Here is a 21,534-nt window from a genome sequence, read left to right on the forward strand (position 1 = left end):
AGACCCACTCCCACTTAATGAATAGTAAACATACGTTCTTCTGCTCATGATTTTCTTACTAACATTTGCTCTTTAACTTATCTTATTATGAGAACACAGCCCACATACCATAACATGTAAATGTGTGTATGTCACTAATAAGGCTTCCCGTCAATAATAGGCAATTACTAGCTACATTTTGGGGGAATAAGAGCTTATACACAGACTTTCAACTATGCGGGGACTTGGCACCCCCAACTCTTGCACTGTTCAAGGGTCAGTGTAATATGCTGTGGTCTCTTTGACACCTTGTCAAAGGTGTTACGAAGCCTCTACAAATTAGTAGCAATGAACTAGAGCTGGGGAAGGAAAGAACAAAAACTGAACCAGTTCTCTTGTCTCAGACAGCCAGGGATAAAATTTGGTTTGAGTCATTAAAGTGGGTGTTTGGAAAGAAATCCAGCTGCCCTGTTATTAGCAATAGAAAGGCTTGGAATTGTAGAATGTCAGATCTGAGAAAAGACCTCAGAGGCAAAACGTACCGTTCCTTATTGGTGCACAGATGGCAAAGTTAAAACTCAGCCCACTGAAGTGACTTTCTCCAAAACCGTTGCCGTCTAGTCACCGTAAAGCAATGTGTGTTTTCCCGGCATGGTAGAAAAAAGACCAGCTCTTCATGCCCTCAAGACTCGCTGCCCTTGCCTGATGGGGACTCCATGGAGAAACACCTTCTGCCTGCTGTGGGGCCAGGGTGCTGCTCCTGAGGATTGAGCAAAGTGGAACACAGAATGGCAACCCAAGGAGCAAAGTTTTGCCTCTGTTTTTACTAAGCAAAAATCTACTTGAAAGATTAGTGCTTACCTGAATTAGAAATAGTGGACAGGCTCGGCACCCGTAGCTCAGTGAGTACGGCACGGGCCATATACACCGAGGTTGACGGGTTCAAACCCAGCCTGGGCCTGCTAAACAACAATGACAACTGCAACAAAAAATAGCTGGGCATTGTGGTGGGTGCCTGCAGTCCCAGCTACTTGGGAGACTAAAGCAAGAGAATGGCTTAAGCCCAAGAGTTTGAGGTTGCTGTGAGCTGTGACATGATAGCACTCTACAGAGGGTGACAAAGTGAGACTCTGTCTCCATAAAAAAAAAAAAAATAGTGGACAATTATAATTATTGAAATTTTCCTACTCAACGCTCCACACCAGCTCATCAGCATGAATTAACAAGCTGCTTTTCATATAAGTCCTCAATGAAATGCATTTATTGTACCACTTTAACCAAATCATGGATTTTAATCACCCACCCAGGAATAGAGTGTATACTGCAGTCCCCTCACATCATTTTACTGTGATTCTTATTACTTACCAGTTATTGGGCTCTTGACAGACCCCAGACAGGATTTCTCTGCCTTTCTCCTCTTTCCTGCCCACTTTTCTGTCTATGTCCTTGACTTATTTCCCTGGAAACTGGATTCATTGCCAATAATACCGTCCTAATCATTTTTCTTCATGAGCCCATGGCTTCACCATCCAATTTCTTTTTCAAATCCCTCCCCAGTGATGCTTTACTCCCCCACATCCACTTCTGGAACCTTCCTCCTTCTTGGTCTGTGAATGAACTAATAAGGGCAAGCTTTTGGAAGAGCCCTTCAGTTCTGTACTTAGACCATAAGATAGTGGTTAAGGAGAGCATCACAATAATACAAATTTAAAAATAGCCAGGTTGTAAAGTAGCATTTTTTTTTTTTTTGCAGTTTTTGGCCAGGGCTGGGTTTGAACTCACCACCTCCAGTATATGGGGTCAGTGCTGTACTCCTTTGAGCCACAGGGGCCACCCCAAAGTAGCATCTTTAAATATTTAAACAAATGACTGGTGAGATCTTAGTTTGTTAAAGTCTTTTCAAGCCATTTGAGCACACTGGCCTTATGGCAATGTTTCTGAGACAGAAAATAAAAAAAATTTTTTTATAGGGTCTTCCTTTAATAGAAGTTTTGTTGTTGGTGTTTGGGGGGGAGGAATTATGTCCTCAAAAATTGCTATAAATGCTGTTCTAGGATTTCTCTTTTTCCTTGAGATCAAAATAAATATGGCAATGTCTACATTTGCCAGAAAACGTGTAGTATTTTCCCTCAGGTTTTGAAACCCTTGAAAACCCCTGTAACCTGCTGGGTTTTTTTATAGTAATTGAATCAGGGCTTAGAGAAAAATGAGAAAAAAAAAAAAAAAAAGAAAGCATATAACACAAGCTAAGGAGTCCACAGCCGTGTTGTACAGTTTTTCCAAATACTCAGTTTTTCTCCCTGGTATAAACATGACCTTTGTCATGAAATTGAACAAATGCTTTTCTAAATTTGTCTCTGAGGAGCAAACCCACACTGCACATCACGGAACATTTTATCCTTCAAAGATCGGCTGAAAGCTCTAAATTACTCATTGTGTGGCTTACCCAGAGAAACTCATTGTTAGTTAATTGGAGATAACGTGGCCTTCTTCTCTGACGCAGATATATTGAAATTGCTGGTTATTTCTGTAGTTAATGTCTTCTGAAAAAAAAAATGCTTGGTCATAAGATTTATCTTCTTATGATAAAAAATAAGACAGCACAAAATAAATACTCAGTTTGGAGATAAGAGGACACCAGATACTGAAGAGAACTATATTTCTGAAAAACTTGCAACCTGTCAGCTCTTTAAAATGACATAGGACCCCGTCATATTCAAGAAGAATACTTCAATTGGTTGGCCCCTACAGGGCTGCAATTTGGGTGTGGCAAGTGCTTAGGGTGCAAAATGCAAGGGGCTGATCAAGGTGAGAGCTTCACTAGTGTCACCTGGCCATGACCACAGATGGACAAACCATCTATATGCCCTAAAATGCCATCTCATTTCATTTAAAAGGAGTCACTAAGCCTTCTTACTTATTTGAGGACTTCTCTCCTATAATTATATTTATTTTGCTCCCTGGAACTCTTATTCAATCTGTTATAGCTTAAAACACAGGCGACAAAATCCTACAGATCGTGGGCTCTCTGGAGAGTATCCTGAGGACATAAAAACCATTGAGATATGGCCACAACATGCGGGGCCTAGACTCTAATATGCACGTACAGAGGAGATGTGATTTGTTCCTTCTAAGGAAAACCCCATGTGGACACTCCCTTCAACCCCCTACAGGGCACAGCTACTGTGGCCATGGCCTATTTCATTGATGGAATGAGCATTTTTCTTAAAGCATCTCATGACAGTTATCTCAGCAAATACAGGTTATTTTTGATACTTTTCCAGATAGTGGACACCATAAAAATTCACAGGAAAAAGTAAATGAATGAACAGATGAGACAGGAAGGTACTTCAGGCAGGAGCTTGGTGGAGCAGTGCAGTGCTGTTCAAAACAGTATTATCCAACGGCATAGAATACACTAAACACCCACAATCCTAAAGTTTAAATGGATCCACATTTAAAAAGTAAACAAAAAAGTGCAGCTACTTTTAATGATACATTGTACTTAATCCCACATCTCCACTATATGATCACTCCAATGTGTAATCAATATAAAAAGTTGAGGATGAGACAGTTACCATTTCTTTTGCAGTAAGTCTTTGAAACCCATGCGTGTTTTTAGCGCTTACATCCCACCTGCATTTGGACTCAGCCCTTCTCAAGCATTCGATAGCCCCACAGGGCTGGTGGCTAGCATGCTGGGCAGAACAGGGGTGGAAGGCATCCGCTCCGCCGCCTTCTGCATCTACTCCAAACTCACTGTGTGAACTTGGCCCAGCCACTTCACCTTTTTGAGCTCAGTGTGCCTCACCCGAGTCCAGAGAGGTGAACGACATCTGCGTCCCGCATGGGAAGGGGCGATTCTGAAGACATCAGTCTTAGAGCAAAGAGACCAGCGTTCTACACACACCTGCTTGTGTCAACAAGTGAAATCACACTGACTATCGTCCTGAAAAGGCCGATTTGGAAGTATCTCCCCACACTCCACAAGGACAGAAATACAGCTCTAGACGATTGCTAAGGCTATTCAAATTCCCACGTTTTGTTTTCTTAGTTGTTGTTGTTTCACAATACCAGGAATGGAAGCTGAAATAAAGTAAGAGCGCACACATCAGTCACTCCACAGGGACCGGCGTGACCACTGCACTCAGATGGTAGGAGCCCAGGCCCCCTTCTGCACTGTTGAGAGCTGACTGAAGAGTAGTCACGTCTTTAAACACAGAGGCACAAGTGTCACACACCCTGATGGGCTTTCAGCAAAGGTCAGCCCCACTGCTTTCAAGAAAAATGGGAAGGAGTCCACGTTTCCTTTCTTCTCCACATCAAAAGGTGTATAAAACATCCTTGATGCTCAGTGGCTGAGAAACTGTTTCTGTTAGTTTCTTTCATTGCTCTGGTTTAAGGTTCTCTTCTAAATTCCAAAGAAATCCATGAGTGAGTTAGAGGCAAGGGTTCCACGGTACAGGGCTGCGTGAGCCCCGCATCTGGCAGGGTGCCTGGCACCCAGCTGGCCCTCCATGGGTGCTTCTCACTGGCAGGAAGTAGCATCTCAATTCCCACCCGGGGTTTGCAGATATGTTAACTGCATGTGGCCAGTGCTAATAATAATACCGAAGCAGGGCTGCTGCAGGGGCTGGGCACAACCCTCCCTAGAGGAGGGGTGTGTGCTTGAGGTTTTCTCTGCTATTACCAGGTATGGGTCAAGGCTTGGAAGGCTGAAGGGAGCTGGGAAAATTCCAGAGGATGCTCCTGTACAGCCCACCTGGACTTCAGCACCTGGGAAGCTCCGAGATGGGAAACAGCTTGTGGCTCATTCCCCCCAAGGCCCAGGCCAGTCATTGTGGCACTTTTCCGCTACCTGAAAGAATGTCTTTCTGGACAGTTTATTTTATTTTAAAATCTTTCTATACATGTGCACATAAACCTTATATATATTTCCTCGTTGTTTCAGCAGGTCCTCTGTGTACATACTGGGCCTATTTTGCTTCACACTTTGGTCCTATACACATACATGCGTGCAGAATTTTGTCCTTGTTTTACTAAAATGGGGTACTATGTCCATCTTTCTGTTTCTGCTCTGCTTTGTAGAGATTCCTATGTGCCCATGGATATATAGGAATCATTGAGATTTCTTCTTCTGAAGGGCTGAAGGATATGCTGTGTGGCCACTATATCCTAATTACTCAACAAATCACCTGTCAAGGGTGTTGCCTTCATTCCCACCGTCCTGTCAGTGCGTATCCTGAAGCATCAGTCCTTACACACTGAGCTTCATTTCTTCAGGATGGATGGGATGGCTAGACCACAAAGTGTAGATGTTTATTAATTATTGATGTCGTCATATCCAAAAGCGCTATAAAACATGCAGGTTCCCGTCAGCAATATATGAAAATCCCATTTGTCCACATAGCTTCTAGTAACAGGTGCCATTCCTTTAATGTCATTTTATAATATTCCTGTACCAGGGGTAAATGTCAGGGGAGTGATAGGTACCCACAAGGTGTCCTGCTCTTTGAGGAAACCAGAAAGTTTTGCTTAACTGAGTCAAGTAGGAAGGGCACTCAGGGGATTCCGCAGACCTGGTTAGCGATTCATACTCTGCCACCCTGATCTGTGAACTGCAAGTATCCCATTACCTCACTGACCCTCTTTCTGCATTTTTTAAAAGGATATAAACACACGTGTACATACGTGCATTCTAATATCAAAGGTCTGACAAGTTATTGTGAACTCTCAGTGAAGTCAAAGGATAGTCGAATAAATACCAAAGACAATTTTCCCTAAGGGCGTTTGGTCAATCTTGTCCATTTAAGTTTTAGATTCTAGTTCTTCATAGGGTGCAGGAAGTAAAAACCAAAGCCAGGGAACGTGGGGTGTGAGAAATCTAACAGAGGACACTTCTGTGCCCCAGTCTGGGACTGCCAAACACCATACCGTCAGCGTAAGTTTGAGGGGAAACAGAGTCACACCAAGCCTCTTCCATAAAGGGACTACAGGGACACTTTCCTAGGCCTTAAGGAGAGCAGTGAAGGAATACAAATTTAAAAAGTCACAGCTACTTGGGAGGCTGAAGCAAGAGAATCACTTAAGCCCACGAGCTGAAGGTTGCCGTGACCTGTGATGCCACGGCACTCTCTACCAATGGTGACATGGTAAGTCTCTGTCTCAAAAAAAATAAAATAAAATAAAAAGTTACCAGAGTGTCCAACCTACAGCCTGTAGGCTACATGCTGATCCTGTGAGGATTTTTTTCTTTGCTTATCTGTGACGTCATATATCACCAAAAGTATGCATAGACCTTTTTTTGGCTTATCAGCTTTTGTTAGTGTTTGCATATTTAATGGGTGGCCCAATGCAACTCATTCTCTCAATTTGTGGCAGATGGAAAAAAAGGCTGGACATCCCCAGTTGTCACAGAAACCAGTCCACAGGTGCACCTGCAATCCAAATTCACATCCCTTAGGAAGTCCAAAGCTGTCAACTGAGTTCTATGCAATACCTCTAAAATGATTGTGGGGAACATCTCAGCTGTTTATTTCATTTCTAACCCATAAAAACTCTCATTCTTTTGTAAAATGCAATTAATAGTGAATTGTTCAAAACATGATATGAAAAAAACTAACATGGTACAATGATGCTGTAGCAATGCCAAGTCACTATAAACATTTTCCATTCTTAACATAAAAAGGGTTGCAAGCATTTTGCGCAGCAACACCTGGCCCCAAGTATTTATCAGAACAAGCACAAGTCCTCTCCACGAAACACACCTCCCTCTGAAGCCTTGGAGAATTCTCAAAATAATTGTACATGGAAAAAGCACTTTTCACCAGGAGAAGAAAATCGGTAAACAGACAGAGAAAACATGAGGGAGACTTAAAGAGACCAAAGCCAGATTTGTAAAGCCTTCAGATATTGGAATCATCAGACACGTTTAGTAAAGTCAGTGAGTAACGGCAGATGAACACAGCTGGAGAGAGACTCAGGTAACAGGAACACAGGGCAGATTGTATTCAGAAGGCAGCCCTGTGGGACAAAGTGATGAAAAGGAAATGAACAAAGACAAGGTTAGAGCCACAGAGATAAAGAAGGTGGACTGAATTGACTATGATGTTTTCTCAGAGTCCCAGAAGAAGGGAAGAAAGAGAATGGAGCGGGAGAAATAATTCAAAAGAGAAGATTTTTTTTTTTTTTTCGGAACATATAAAAGACATCAATCTATAAGCTCAAGAGTTTGAGCGAATCTCAAGGAATATTCGTAAGTAAAAATGCACACACCTAGGCAAATCATAATAAAATTTGAGAATACCAAAGAAAATGTTTGAAAGAGTAAAAAAAAAAAAAAAGAAATATTCTATTCTCAAAGGAGCAGCAGTCCAAGGGCAGATTTTCACCAGTAAAACCAGAAGGCAGGACGAAGGGTCTGGATCCAGCCACCAGCCTACAAACAAGCAGGCTCTGGAAACAGGTCCTCTTCCAGTGGGGCCTGGAAACTTTTTAGTCCAACACGTCGGTCGTAGTCCATGAGAGACCCAGAGCCAGAGAACACAGCTAAACTGCACTCCTGGAAATGGTAAGATCATCAGTGGTAATAACAAGATGATGAGTGTTCATTGCTTTCACCTGCTAAGTTGTGGAGCAAACTTCATGCTGCAAAACAGACCTGTGGCAATCAGCATCTGTTTCTTTGCCTGCCCGGCATGGAGTGGAGCTACTCTTCAGTTCTGTTCTTCAAAAGAGATCTCATAAGCCGAGTGACAAGAAGGCACCGATAATTCATACCCCAGCCCATTGTCAGTGGAGAAAGGAGAATGTGCCGTAATGCACTGGCTTGCTATGGCTGCAGCCCAAAGTACCCCAGCCAGAGACACCTCACAGAAAGGTGTTGTCTTACTGTTCTGGAGGCTGGGCTGGTTCCTTCCACGGCTGCGGGAGGATGGTCTACTCCAGGCCTTTCCTCCTGGTTCATACAAGGCCACTTTCTCTGGGTATCTCGCCCCCTCACTATCCCTCCTTACAGGCGTCTGTGTCTGAATGCCACACTGGGGTAGGACCCAGCTGGATGTCCTCACTTTAACCTGATATCCTCTGTAAGAACCCGGCCTTCTTATCTGCAGATCAGGTCACATTCTGATTCACTGGGGGTTAGGACTCAGACATGTGAATTTGTGAGAAGGGGACACAATTTACCCCACAGCACACAAGGAGGGAAAGAATAAAGTCACCAGATCTTCAGACAGAGACAACTGTGTTAGGAAACATAGGTTTGTTCCAGCTGCAAACAATTCCTGCACACCATTTCGCTCGATTCAAACTGAGGCTGGCACTCTAACACCCATTCATCTTGTCTATAGGTGACACAACTGTGGGGTCTGATATGGTCGAGGAGGGTTCTTTGTTATGGTTTGTGACTTTGTTATCAGTTTTAGAAAAACATAATGAAAACCAAAATGCTGCAAATATGTCAACTTGGCGTTGGGTGCCGCCGGCTCAGCGCCGTCCTGCACTAGTTCAGCCATGGCGTTGTTTATGGTGAACTTCTTCAAGCAGCCTCATAAATCACATCTAAGCTAATTAAAGTCCCAAATGGAAGTGATATCTCAGTTCTCCTGGAGCCCGGCTCGCCGCCAAATCTCTCCATAATGAAATATGAAGATAATAAAATTATTCTAAGGGTCACCGTCTTGTATACAACAGTAGAAATGGGAGCAGTGAAGCCGAGGGCCAGGCAAGATGTCCCTCCTGAACACGGCCCTCCAGCAGAATTAAGACCTCATTTCCCCCAGGGACAGAAATACAGGGATCCAGCCCATGTTTCAGAAACGGCTGCATTTCCATCACGTCTGGGGAGGCCGCTGTTCGCACACTGCTCAGATGGGTGACTGTGCATGTAGTTCACTGCACGCCCCACAGCCGATGCCCCCATAGAAACAAAGCCCTTTAAACCAAAGACTCAGGAACAAGCTGCAGAAGCCTTTGCTGCACAGGTCAGGCTTGCAATTTCCACTGGGCTGGAGTTTAGGGAATGAAACCAAATAACACATTCAGCCCATCAGAAAACACCATGAAAGGCTGGGCGCGGTGGCTCACGCCTGTAATCCCAGCACTCTGGGAGGCTGAGGCAGGTGGATCATTTGAGCTCAGGACTTGGAGACCAGCCTGAGTAAAAGCAAGACCCCGTCTCTACTAAAAATAAAAAAAAAACTAGCTGGGCGTTATGGCCGGCACCTGTAGTCCCAGCTACTTGGGTAGCTGAGGCAGGAGGATCATTTGAGCCCAAGAGTTTGAAGTTGCTGTGAGCTGTGATGCCACAGCACTCTACCCAGGGCACAGAGTGAGAGTCAGTTTCAGAAAAAAAAAAAAAAGAAAGAAAGAAAAGACCAGGGAAAGGATGAGAGAAATAGATGAAACAGGTTGTAAAATAACAGGACCCACTGAGTTCAGTGAATAACAAAAAGAAAAAACATGCAACATTGTCTGAAGATTATTAAAGACCTAAACAGGAGAGAAAAATAAAAACAATCAACAATAGCATGATTGCAGGCCAGGCAGCATATTGAAGCAATGAGCCTTCCAAGTAGCATGCATGTCACAAAAATGAAAGCTGTATTTAAAATCTAAGTTTCTTAGCTAACATCTGCCAGACTCCAGAGGACGGGCAGTGAAATAAATGAGGGGGGGGGGAGAACAGAAACAAAGGCAGGACGGGCCTTGGCTGGCAGAGAAAATTGTTCCATTGCTCTTCAAAGGAGCTGCCTGAGGTTTTGTTCTGTTCAATTCTGGGGTGTTCACTTAGTTCTCATTTGATGGCAAGAGAAAGCTGGTTTTATAAAGTATCCAGGATCAGCTCCTGAAAAAGAAATGACCAGCACATTTTAAACTCTGCTCCACCAACGAACTGTTGAGCTTCACCAAGGTTTCAAAAGGGGGTGTGGGGTGCTCTCCATAGCCGTCAAGACGACGTAAAAAATGTAAGTAAGCTGGTGAGAAAAATGAACACCGCTGCGTATCTCCACACAAGATGTACGATATTATAATGACAAAGAAGTTTTGCAAAATAAGATGATTCCAAACTTTCTTCATCCTTAAAACCCGTCTGTATTACTGCCTCACCATCACACACACAATCCAAAACTCTCTCCATTTGGGGGAGGGGCATGGCTAGGTAAGTTTCATTTTATATCCTTATATACGAGGAGAAAAACAGAAATTAACCTGCATAATCAGCAGATACTAACTACAGAGACATGAAATGCATTCTGGTTATGCTGAGAAGTGGCAATAATCCCTGAAGGAGACCGATCGATGAGCTGGGAGGCGTGTTGGTGACCCTCCCCTGCCCTGTGGACAGCTGAGCCAGGTCCTCCCACCAGGACATCCACTGAGCGCATAGTCAGTAAATATTTATGGAGAGCCTACTTTATGCCAAGCCGTGCCCAAACTATTGGGGCCACAGTCAGGAAAAAATAGTCAAAATTCTCTGCTCTCCTGCCATCCACATTCTAGCCACTGAAGCAGCCAAAGTAAACAAAATAGGTAAAATAATTTAGATGTCAATGTATTCGTAGCCTGTGGCTGCTGTAACAAATCAACGCAGACTTAGTATCTTATAACAACACAAATGTATTCGTGTAGCATTCTCCATGTCAAAGCTCCAAAATCAGCCTCGTGGGCTGAGTTCGGTGCCGGCAGGGCTGTGTTCGTCTGGAGGCTCTGGGGGAACCGCTTCCTTGCCCTTTTCTCCACGCTGCAGCCGGCACCACATCGGGAGGAGCCCGGCTCTCACCCTCACATCTCCTCTGGCTCCAGGCCTCCTACCTTCTTCTTCTTTTTTTTCTTTTCTTTAACATCTAGTTTGTGGTTGCACTGGGCCCATGTAGACAATCCAAGCTAATTTCCCCCACTTCCAGACCCTTAACTTAATCACACCCCAAATCTTCTTTTGCTGCATAAAGTATGTTTTCCCGGGCTCCAGGGAATAGGATATGGACGTCTTCGGGGGGCCTTCATCTGCCTGCCCAAGGGGACAAGTGCTCTGGAGGAAGTCAAATCAGGGACTCTGTCAGGCTCTAAAGAAATGTCAATTGTGTGTTTTCCTTGCCTTTCTAGAAGCTAGGACATAGAGGTGATGCATTTCCACCTAGTGGCTTCTGAGGCGAAGGTGTGGAGCGTGTCAGTGCAAGCAGGATGAGCTCCTAAAAGAAATTTTTCTTCCCTAGGAAAGACTATGATTGAGCTGAGAAATGTCTATCACCTGGTGACATCACAGCATGATGCATTACCTTTCTATTTTTAGATTTGTTTAGGTGCAGAAATACTTACCACTGTGTTACTGTTGCCTACGGAATTCAATATAGTCACCTGATGTGCAGCTTTCTAGCACAGAGCGATAACAGCTTAGGCATGTAACAGGCTGTACAATGATCATTTTCCCTAACAACGTGTTTCTCAGACCTTATCTGCATTCTGAAATGATGCATGACTATATACAGAGTGTTGGCAGCCGTCTTGTCACCATGAGGGAAAGCCTGGCAGTTCAGTCTTTTCTCTTCCCTGCTACACATTGGACAAAGAAAAGTTGTGTTGGGCCACACATTAAATACACAAACACCAAAGAAAGTTGACAATCAAAAACCTAAAAATAAATTTTAAAAAGGCCCATGCATAATTTTCAGGATATCGACCACCACACATAAGCAAAACATTCTTCACAGGATCCACATGAGGCCCACAAGCCACAGGTTGGACACCCATGGGAGTATCAGAGATGTCAATCCCAAGATGGTTTTGTCACCGAACTGACCATCCCTAGGACCACCACTTCTGGAATTATCATGTGAGATTTACAAAAACAAATAGTAAGCAATTAACTCACTCCATACCTGTGATCGAACAAAGCACAGATCACAAATGCAGCATTTGCTAGATGCGGAACCCAGAGATACAGACAGCCAACACTTTGTACTTGTGGGTTCCATGGGAGAATTGCAGGACTCAAGCTTGAAGAATTCGGGTATCCTGCAGGCCTTGGAACCAACTTTCTGTGGACACTGAGGGATGCTTACATTCTACTCCACATTACCGGAAGGCAGTGTGATTCTGCTGTTTGCCCGTAAAGGCACCTTGATTATTTAGAGCCAAACCTTGTACATTAACTGTTGGGTTTTCTTTTAAAAAGTGTTGTCTTGACAACACGGAGCCCGTTGCGGCTGCCTTAGGGAGAAAGCAAAGCAAGGACAGTGACTCCAGAACACACACTGTACCCCGGGTCTCACTGGCCCCTCACCCGCTCTGACCGTGTTACTGCGGCCGCTGCTATTCAGCATAGTCACCTGATATTCAGGTTTCTAGCCCGCTGACCACCCAAGGTCGACCACATATGAGCAGCCACAGACCTGTCTTGTGGGCCTGCCGTGGGAGCCTCGATTCACCAAGCTCCCTGCTGCGCTGCGATCTTTCCTCCACTTTCTGGGCACCTGGCAGTCCAGCTGGTAGTGGACAACTTCCAGAATGCCAGCATGTCACGACTTCATCATTTCTGAACATTGTTTTAGGAAAGGGTTGGTCCTCGAGCAGACTTTGTAATCCAACTGCCCAGATTGAAATCATTGCTTAATGACAGCACCCAGCTATTCCCCTTCCTAAGCGTCCGCTGGGGTAGATAGGAATTAAAGTCTCAGTGCAGATTCAGTGACCCAGTGAACACTGCTAACCCATGTTTCAGCACCTTCCTGTGCTTCATCCTTTCTTGTTCAGGAAGACCAGCCACAAGCTTGATTAAGAGTCTGCCTGTGACTTCCTCAGACACTCACTGTCTGGAGAGCCATGGCCCTTTGCTCTGTCTGCTCTGAAGAACTTAATTTCTTGAAATCACAGTGCACCATCACCTGACTTCAGTGTCTGCAAAAATTGCCGGCATTGTTTACTGCATTTTTCTGTTTCTTTGCAGACTCCACGGTAGGGGTGCAGACCTGCTAAAGCTCTGTACAGCTAGTGAAAAAGTATTGCCCATCTGCAGGATTGGGGCGAGGTCTTACTGCCGTTCCCTGTGATGGCCAACCCGTGTTACAAAGCCTGTCATCTGCGTCTCTGTGTGCCTCCTTCAATGACCCATTCGCGAGCCCCTCCAAGGGCAGACTGTCCCTGTGCTAGGTAACAATCTCAAGACTATTGGTGCAACTCTGCAGATGCTGAGCTTCAGGGACAGAGCTGCTTTACAGAGGTGAGCATCTCGCAATCTTAAACTGCATGAACGTACTGCTGCGTTACAGAAATGGAAGGGGTTTTCAATCTCCATCTCCTAGACAGGTCCTGGTTCACTGGGAGCTGAAAATCAATGTTCTGCTGCAGACAAACCCTCAATGGGCATAAACATACAGTCCTTGCCACACACCGGTGATGCCTTTGAATGATCCCTACTAATGATAGCATCTCTTCTCCACTAGCAGGTGGCACTGGCAGGTTCTGAATTCAGGGGAGGATACAGGGTTACTGAACCCAAGTGTACCTTGGAGGATAAGAACTGAGCATTTAGTAGAATAGGAGACATAGCCTTGGGTCTTATGAGGTGACAAAGTAGAACTAAAAGCCTAAAGGAACTGTCTGTTCATAAAAGATTGACTAGAAGAACTTCCCACAAAAGGAAAAATCCTATTATCTCTTCTGGAAACCCCTAGGTTGGGGGGATATTACTCCTATAAGACATCACGGTCAAAGTTTGGGTAACCTGTAAAGTGTGAGACTCCAAACACAAGAAAACTCATTCGTCGCAGCCCAGCAAATGCAAAAATCACTCCATAACATCACTCCTAAGAGGAGAGAACCCAAACAGAAAAATACCAGCCCTACTGCAGATAAGCTCAAGATAAAAAATATAAAGGCACACAGTGAAAGAAGCCAGTGTGAAAGGGACAACTGGCCCCCTGAAAACCCGAGGTAATCACTTAATATGTAATAGATATTTTAAGTTCTTTTTTTGTTTGTTTGTTTGTTTCTGCAGTTTTTGGCCAGGGCTGGGTTTGAACCCGCCACCTCCAGCATATGGGGCCAGCACCCTACTCCCCATTCCTTTGAGCTACAGGAGCCACCCAGGTTCTTTTTTATATTTAAAATAGGTTATTGTTTAAAGGGAAAAAACTGCAACAGAAGGATGGGGCATTGTGTAAAAATGACTACGATTATTTTAAAATAAGTCAAATAACTTTCTAGAAGTGGGAAAGTGTAGAGATACAGACGCTGGCAATGTACAAATGAACACTATGCTGGCCTCCTGGGCAGTTTTTCTGAAATGAGTGACAACCTTGCTGTCTTAGGGACTGGGACTCTCTTTATGACACTGTATGATGTGTTTAAGGCTACAACTGATGTGCCCTCTGCTCTGCAGGGGACAGCCAGAATAGCCAGGAAACCAAAAGTGAAGTTTACCTTTTCCAGTCATCACGCGAGCCCAATTTCCCTGTGTCCTTTCCAGGGCTGTGTTCTTTCCAGAGCTTCATTTATATTCTCTGGTGTGGGTGGAAAGCCATATTCAAGGTTACGGAAACATTTAGTTCATCTTGGCACTCATTTCAGAGTCAGAGAAAGGATGAAGACGCCAAACCCCCAGGGCTCCTGCTTCTTTCTGGGACCCAAATTCGTTCTTTTGCACAGACAGCAGCCACAGCTCTCTCTTCTGTTCTGAAATAATATAAGCAGAAAAGCTTGTTCAGTGAACCATGTTGGACACAGTTTCTATGTGCTCTAATTAGAATTTATATTTATTCTACAGTATAAAAATTAAACATTGATTTTTGTGGTACAATTTGTAGTTATATATGCCCAATATAAAATAAAAGATGTTTGTAAATGAAGGGATGAGCTAGCTGAAATGACTCACCTAAACAAGATTCAAGCTAAGTAGCCACAGGCATGGCGATAGGATTGAAAAAGACTCCTTGAAGCAGGGTGTGGTGGCTCATGGCTATAATCCTAGCACTCTAGGAGGCTGAGGCAGGTAGATTGCTTGAGCTCAGGGGTTCAAGACCAGCCTGAGCAAGAGTAAGACCCCATTTCTACTAAAAATTGAAAAACTGAGGCAGGAGGATCACTTGAGCCCCCAAATTTGAAGTTGCTGTGAGTTATGATGCTATGGCACTCGACCCAGAGTGACAAAGTGAGACTGTCTTGATTTAAAAAAAAAAAAAAAAAAGGAAAGGAAAGGAGAAAAAAGAAAAATACATCTTGGAGACTGGAGTGTATTCCCTAAGAATTATAATTTTGTTAGCAATAAATATTTTGATAAACCATTAATGATGGAATAACATATTATCTAAACAAGTATTAACTCTAGATATTGTAAACCTTTCACATTTTAAAAATAATGCCCCCAAATGTTTAGCTCAGACCTCTTCCATTCAGTTCCAGTGTAATACATTTTTCTGGAAATGCACCTTAGACCCTGAGAGTACGGACCAGGTCTCAGCCACCTATTGTACCTTTATGCTGTCTGATTTCAAGTTAGCACAGAGAGTTGGAAAGAATAGTTTGTGATTCAGCAGATAATATTTTTGCTACTATATTTGCAAGTATGAAGCCAAATTTCTGCTAAAAGGAACCTCCTGGTAGGATTAATCATCAAATTCCCATTAGAAAGACTTTCTGGGGGAGGCGCCTGTGGGTCACAGGGGTAGGGCACCGGCCCCATATGCCGGAGGTGGTGGGTTCAAACCCAACCCCAGCCAAAAAATGCAAAAAAAGAAAGAAAGAAAAGAAAAGAAAGACTTTTCTGTTAAATATAGGGTGAGAATAGCAGTGGCTGTCCCCTAGGGTCTTCCTTGCCACTCCTCATGACACATCCAGCTCTGCTTATTTTCCTGTTTAAAAGTCATGGGAAAACTAGTGACTGGATTATAATCACAGAAATTAGCCCATCTGAAAAACGAGACAAAAGACCAAAACATAACACAGAAAGGGAAGGAGAAACACAATATCAGAATAAGATCACGTCATTTCTTTCAGATAAATTTGCAGTTCTGAAACTATAGAGTCAGGAGAAAATTCAGACCCACGGCCTTGCCACTTCACGTCTAGTGTATGAATATTTTAGGAAAAAGACTCGCGATGCAAATATCAGGACAAGAGAAACATTCCTCTCAGCCCCCTACCCACACCCTCTTCATGAACTTCCCACCCCACTCTTGGCCAGAGAAAGAACTGGGAACATCTGAGGCCAGCGGGAGGGTTAACTAAACAACAGAGCTCCTCGCGTCTCACCTTCAAGCGCCCTTGACTGCTGCTAAGTCAAATGAACATCCCCAGGGCCCTGGAGATAGAAACCAGAGTAATTCTACCAGTCCGAATTTTAAAGGAATTGAATTTTTGTTGTGTTGGTAAAATGTGGTTCATCTCAAGAAATGAATGAAATTTTTGCCTGGTAAGTCGTTATATAGCCAGGTGAGTTTCAGTGTGTCTTAGAATCTGAGGATGTTTTAAATTACTAGTCACCATGCCAACTATCCCTACTATCCCTGTAGAGGGGTTCCAGAAACCCCTCTACATTTTTTATAATCCTTTCCTTTAACTAACTACTTGACTCTTTGAATTGTCTCCCAGAAGCAATGGACTGAAACTCCAAGCCTCAAATGATGCTCCCACCTTAGCCTTCTCATAGTGCTGGGATTATAGGCTGAACCACAGCACCGGGCTTGAAATGAGGGCTTTTCTACAAGACCCAGGAGCGAAGATTGTGACGTCCCCAGGGCAGACTTCCACATGTCAAGATTCATCATCCCCCACAACTTGTCCCTCTGCTCCTAGTCCCTTGGGAGAAACACCACCGCCTTCCACAAGCACGGAGCCCCTCCTTTAAAGCCCATGCTATGCTATCCCCAAGGCAGACACATGAATTTGAGGCAGCCCCCCCTTCTCCCGTCTGTTGTGGTAAAGATTCCAAGATTCCTTCTCCCTTGGCAATCCTCATCGTCTCAATAATTGGGATTCTGTGTGACGAGCAATTGGGCCTGAACCAAACCCTCCTTGTGGTTTTGACAGCACTGTTTATCCTGTGGCTTTTCAGATCCCTGGCACACTTCCTCACATCCCTGAGGGGAACCTACCTGTCAGGGTAAGATGAGAGGTTAATGGATTTTAAAATCTGCCGGCTCCATGTAACAACTCGGAGTGTTGAAACTCACTTTTGACAGTTATGAAAGTAGAATTCAAAAAAAAAAAAAAAGCATTTTGCCAAAAATACTAAAGGAAAGGAAGTGCTTGAGTAAGCTAAATCAGCTTTCCCTTCTATAATCATGGCGTCCTCCCCACATCCTGAGCAGAGATCACACCTTCTCCGCACCTTCATCACTCTGATTATCTAAGTTTCATCTCTCACCTCTGACTGATGGACCCAGTAAAGCCAATGACTGTGCCTTATAATGTTTTGAAGACCCTACAGTCAGGAAAACGTAGTCTCAATAATATGTGATTAATACTGTTAGGGAATTGGTTATGACAATGACATTTTCTGTTTGCTTGGGAACTCACGGGTTGCAGTAAGAGTACAAAGGCACCTTCGAATCAAAGCTGCTACTCTATCCTAGGGAAATATTTTACCCTGAAATACGTTTGTCTCTTTGACATCTTTTGAGGTGGCTGCCATGAGTATCACAGACAGAAGTGACACTGTGATGCTGTCTTTTGTAGAGGACAACTTATGTCTGTAGAGAATGCACCCAAGTCTATCCTTTCTAGAAAAGATTAACTGAAAGCCTGACAGCTGTATAGGTCTGAAAAGAAATATTTACCGTCTATTCTCTCTGAGAGCTGCTACACCTGTAAGCTTTCATCTGTATAACAAGCCCATCTTTGCTACCCAGTCAACCTTCTTTCTCTTTCCCTCCCAAAACCTGTTTTTCTGATTTCAAATATGCTTTGGTTTCTCTTGAGAGTGTATAAATCTTTTGCCTTTTCTGATTTCAAGCCCCCATTCTTAAAAAAAACAAAAACAAACAAACAAAAAAAAACACCTGTGTACTTCACTGGGGAGTTGAATGCTATTCTGAGGGCTCTGTGTGTACATGTTAAAATACTTTTTATTTTCAGCTTTTGTCTTATGAATCTGGTTCATAGTGAGTTGAGTTTTTAGTGAATCTTCTGAGGGTGAAGGCAACGTTTCCCTTTTGCCCCAACAGCAAGGAATGTTTAAGCTTTCAAAATTGACTATAATCTCCTGCCAATGTGTCTGAAAAGAAGGTAAATTTAGAAAATAAGAGAGGAAGATTGTACAGGCAAACCTCTACACACAAACTGCTTTGTTTCAAATAATGAGGAAAAAAATGACCAGAGCATGCCTCATACCACTTTTGAAGCTCAACGTTTCACCTGCTTATAGCTAAAAACATATTACAATCATCTGTATTGTGGTTTAACATCCAAGTTTCCTTCTGTATAAGCAATGCCTTTGTTCAGGAATTCCTTCTGCTCCCTTGATGAAGTTGTGAGAGTATACGTTCCCTAACACTGCCTGGGGGCAAAACAGGTTCATCTGAACAATTCCGCCTGAGGAACATTCATGACACCTGCAAGACTTAAGGAATCTGGTCTATTGCCTAAGTGCAAAACAAACAAACAAATAAAAAAGTGACTCACCCCTCAGCACAGATATGTCTTGGGCATTCAGAGAGAATATGGCAGACATCAAATGCCCTCACTGAGTTTGTATTTCACGCTTCCGCCATGAATGAGTTAGACAGTCCCACGCACTGGAAGCTCAAGCTGGATTTGCCTAACCCGCATATTTCTTTTTTGCCTGAATTCTATTTTAGAAAGCAAAAACAAAACAGAGGCAATCTCTGAAATTCAGTCTTGACTATCAGAAGTTTTATTTTTATTTTGTTTCAGGCTTAACTTTTTTTAAATTGTTTTAGGTTTATTGAGGGTACAAAGAATTAGGTTACAATACTTGCATTTGTTAGGTAAAGTTCTTCTTATAATTGTGTCCCACCACCAAGAAGTGTGTCATATACCCCAAAACCATGCCCATTAAGTGGGAGCACCCCATCCCCCTGTTCCTTCCCTCTCCTGACTCCCTCATTCCCCCACGCCCCACCTTGAATTGGTTTGAGTTTGCCTCTGTAGTCAATTCTAATATGAAGCCAGTAGATGATCTAATACACACACACATACACACGCATATACACAAACACACACACAAGGCCATCAGAAGTTTTGAGGCCCCTGACCAGGTACTCATGTAACAGAGTAGGGGCTCCTCCTCCCATAGATATGGAAGAGAAAAATTGACAGTGGGAAATATGTAACAGATGGAATGGCCTAGTAAAAAGAAAATATGTCTCCTGTCTCTTTAAACTTCCCCCGTCCCTTTTGGAAAAGGCCAGTGGTCGGAGGGGCCGAGGAGTGTCCCTTGTTCTCTGCGGTGCAGTAGCTGGCTCAGGGGAACTGTTTGCAGACGGTCTGGTCAGAGGTCGGGAGATTGTCTCCCCGAGAAATGAGACAATCTGGGTCATGAACAGCAATTGCCTGAAGCTTTCAAAATCTCTGTTTCTCTGCTTATGATTAGGAAAATTGATACTTTATGATGGGCTCTATCATTTTTCTCATTTGTGGATAAATGAATAAACCTATCTTTCCACTTCCCCAACCACTTGTCCTCAGTGCTCTTGGAACCGGCTGCCGGTCCCTGTGTTTACTGCTTCTGGGTTCCCAGTGCCAAAGAATGGTTAGTAAGTAGTCCAGACAGGCCCCAGGTAGGCCAAGCCCGTGTGAGCAGGCAAGCTGCCAAAGTGTACTCCACACAGAACACTCCCAAGATGGAACAGGATCTACTCCCAAGAGGAGAAGAGCCCTCCAGTTTTTATCAAGAATGTCCCTTCTGGGGGCAGCACCTGTGGCTCAGTCGGTAAGGCGCCAGCCCCATATACCGAGGGTGGTGGGTTCAAACCCGGCCCCAGCTGAACTGCAACCAAAAAATAGCTGAGCGTTGTGGCGGGCGCCTGTAGTCCCAGCTACTCTGGAGGCTGAGGCAGGAGAATTGCTTAAGCCCAGGAGTTGGAGGTTGCTGTGAGCTGTGTGATGCCACGGCACTCTACCGAGGGCCATAAAGTGAGACTGTCTCTACAAAAAAAAAAATTTTTGAGAAGAATGTCCCTTCTGTGCTATTTCCCTAATTTTGTGTTAAGTGGGGGCAGAGGCATGATATTCACAATTTTTCTTGGGAAGGAGTTGGAAAATTTCTGGAATTGAAAACTCCCCTTTTCTAGACTTGTGAGACAATTTCTGGTGGTTGCCATGGTATTTGTAAACTGTCATGTCATGGGCTGTATGGTTTTACTATGCTAATGAGGGTAGGTCATTTGGGGACACTGTTACCTCAACTGAGGCTCCCACATCTGTGTGCCATCTGTGTGTGAATGCTCCAAAGACCCTCTTCTAGGCCTTGATCCTAACTCCACTTGGTGGTTTTTCTGCCGCTCCTGGTTGGTCAGTCCTAGGAGACCCCCCTATGGTAGATCAAACATCTGTTCAATCCTTGGGGACCTCCTTGGCACATCATCTGTTCTTTCTTGGGAGCCCCCTTCTGATGGCCAAAGCCTCCCCTAATACCCTACGTTCCTCTCACTCCTTATCCCTACCTAGCATTCTGAGGCAGCCTTGCTGAGCTTTTGGGGCTCAGCACACCACACACCTGTTTGGAGCTTAGTGGCAGCCGCCACCCCTTCCACAGAGCCCAGGATTGGGCTGTTTGCCGCACTTCCCACCACTCCCTATAGCCCTCTGCACCAGGGTGGAGTCTCAGTTGCCATTCATCATTGCATCCGAAGCATCACTTTTCCTAGACTAGAGAAACATTTCTCTGCTACAGTGTTTCTAGTAAAAATGGGAAAACAAAAGAAAGAACAGAAGAGACAGATATTTCTATTCATACATGTTTTCGATGTAAAAAGCCCACTTTGGTTAGCCTTCGTATCTTCATTCCACTAATGCCTCCATCCTGAACAAAAGCAAGATTCCAACGTGGAACCACAAAGAAAATCGGTTTGTCCTCTGCACTAAGGCATCACCAGCCTCTCCCCAGAATATATAAAGCTGGAGAGAGCATTATTCTCATTTCAATAACATAGTTCTTTTAAAAGCCAGATCATCTGGGACATTGCTAACTTCCTTGGGCCCATGAGAGTGTTACAGTCACGGGGCAAACCATGAGCATGAACATAAAGGCACACAGATGCGGGAGCCTCTGCAGAGAGATGGCACAGGGGCCCTGGGTCACACATTACAGAGCACAGGAGCAGGACAGAGCCAGGATAAGAGTCAGTAGGAGAAATCCAACCAATTTTTAAAAATAAATTATCAACAGCCAAGGGTGGGCTTGAATACTTGGGTCCATGGACACAGGGATGACCCCTCACCCTGAACAAAGGCTACTACTCCAGGAATGTGAAGGTTTTGGATTCATGCGATTTATACCACAGCAACAACAATAAGGAATAAATTAAACCCAGCTACTCTCCTGACTACACTGATTCAGGCCCTAGCATTAGCACTAGTGTCATGCTTCCAGCCATA

At 44.0% G+C, this 21,534-nt stretch overlaps 1 long non-coding RNA gene across 1 annotated transcript; it reads right to left on the minus strand.

The window, feature by feature from the left end:
• Positions 1 to 638: 638 nt before the first annotated feature.
• LOC128578497 (uncharacterized) lies at positions 639 to 18,704 on the minus strand. Its single transcript, XR_008377725.1, has 3 exons — positions 18,598 to 18,704; positions 14,401 to 14,652; positions 639 to 739 (listed from the first exon to the last, which is right to left on the minus strand). It is a non-coding gene; the product is annotated as an uncharacterized LOC128578497 (long non-coding RNA).
• Between the last annotated feature and the right edge of the window lie 2,830 nt (positions 18,705 to 21,534).

Source organism: Nycticebus coucang, chromosome X, assembly GCF_027406575.1.
Source record: "Nycticebus coucang isolate mNycCou1 chromosome X, mNycCou1.pri, whole genome shotgun sequence".
NCBI classification, from domain to species: Eukaryota; Metazoa; Chordata; class Mammalia; order Primates; family Lorisidae; genus Nycticebus; species Nycticebus coucang.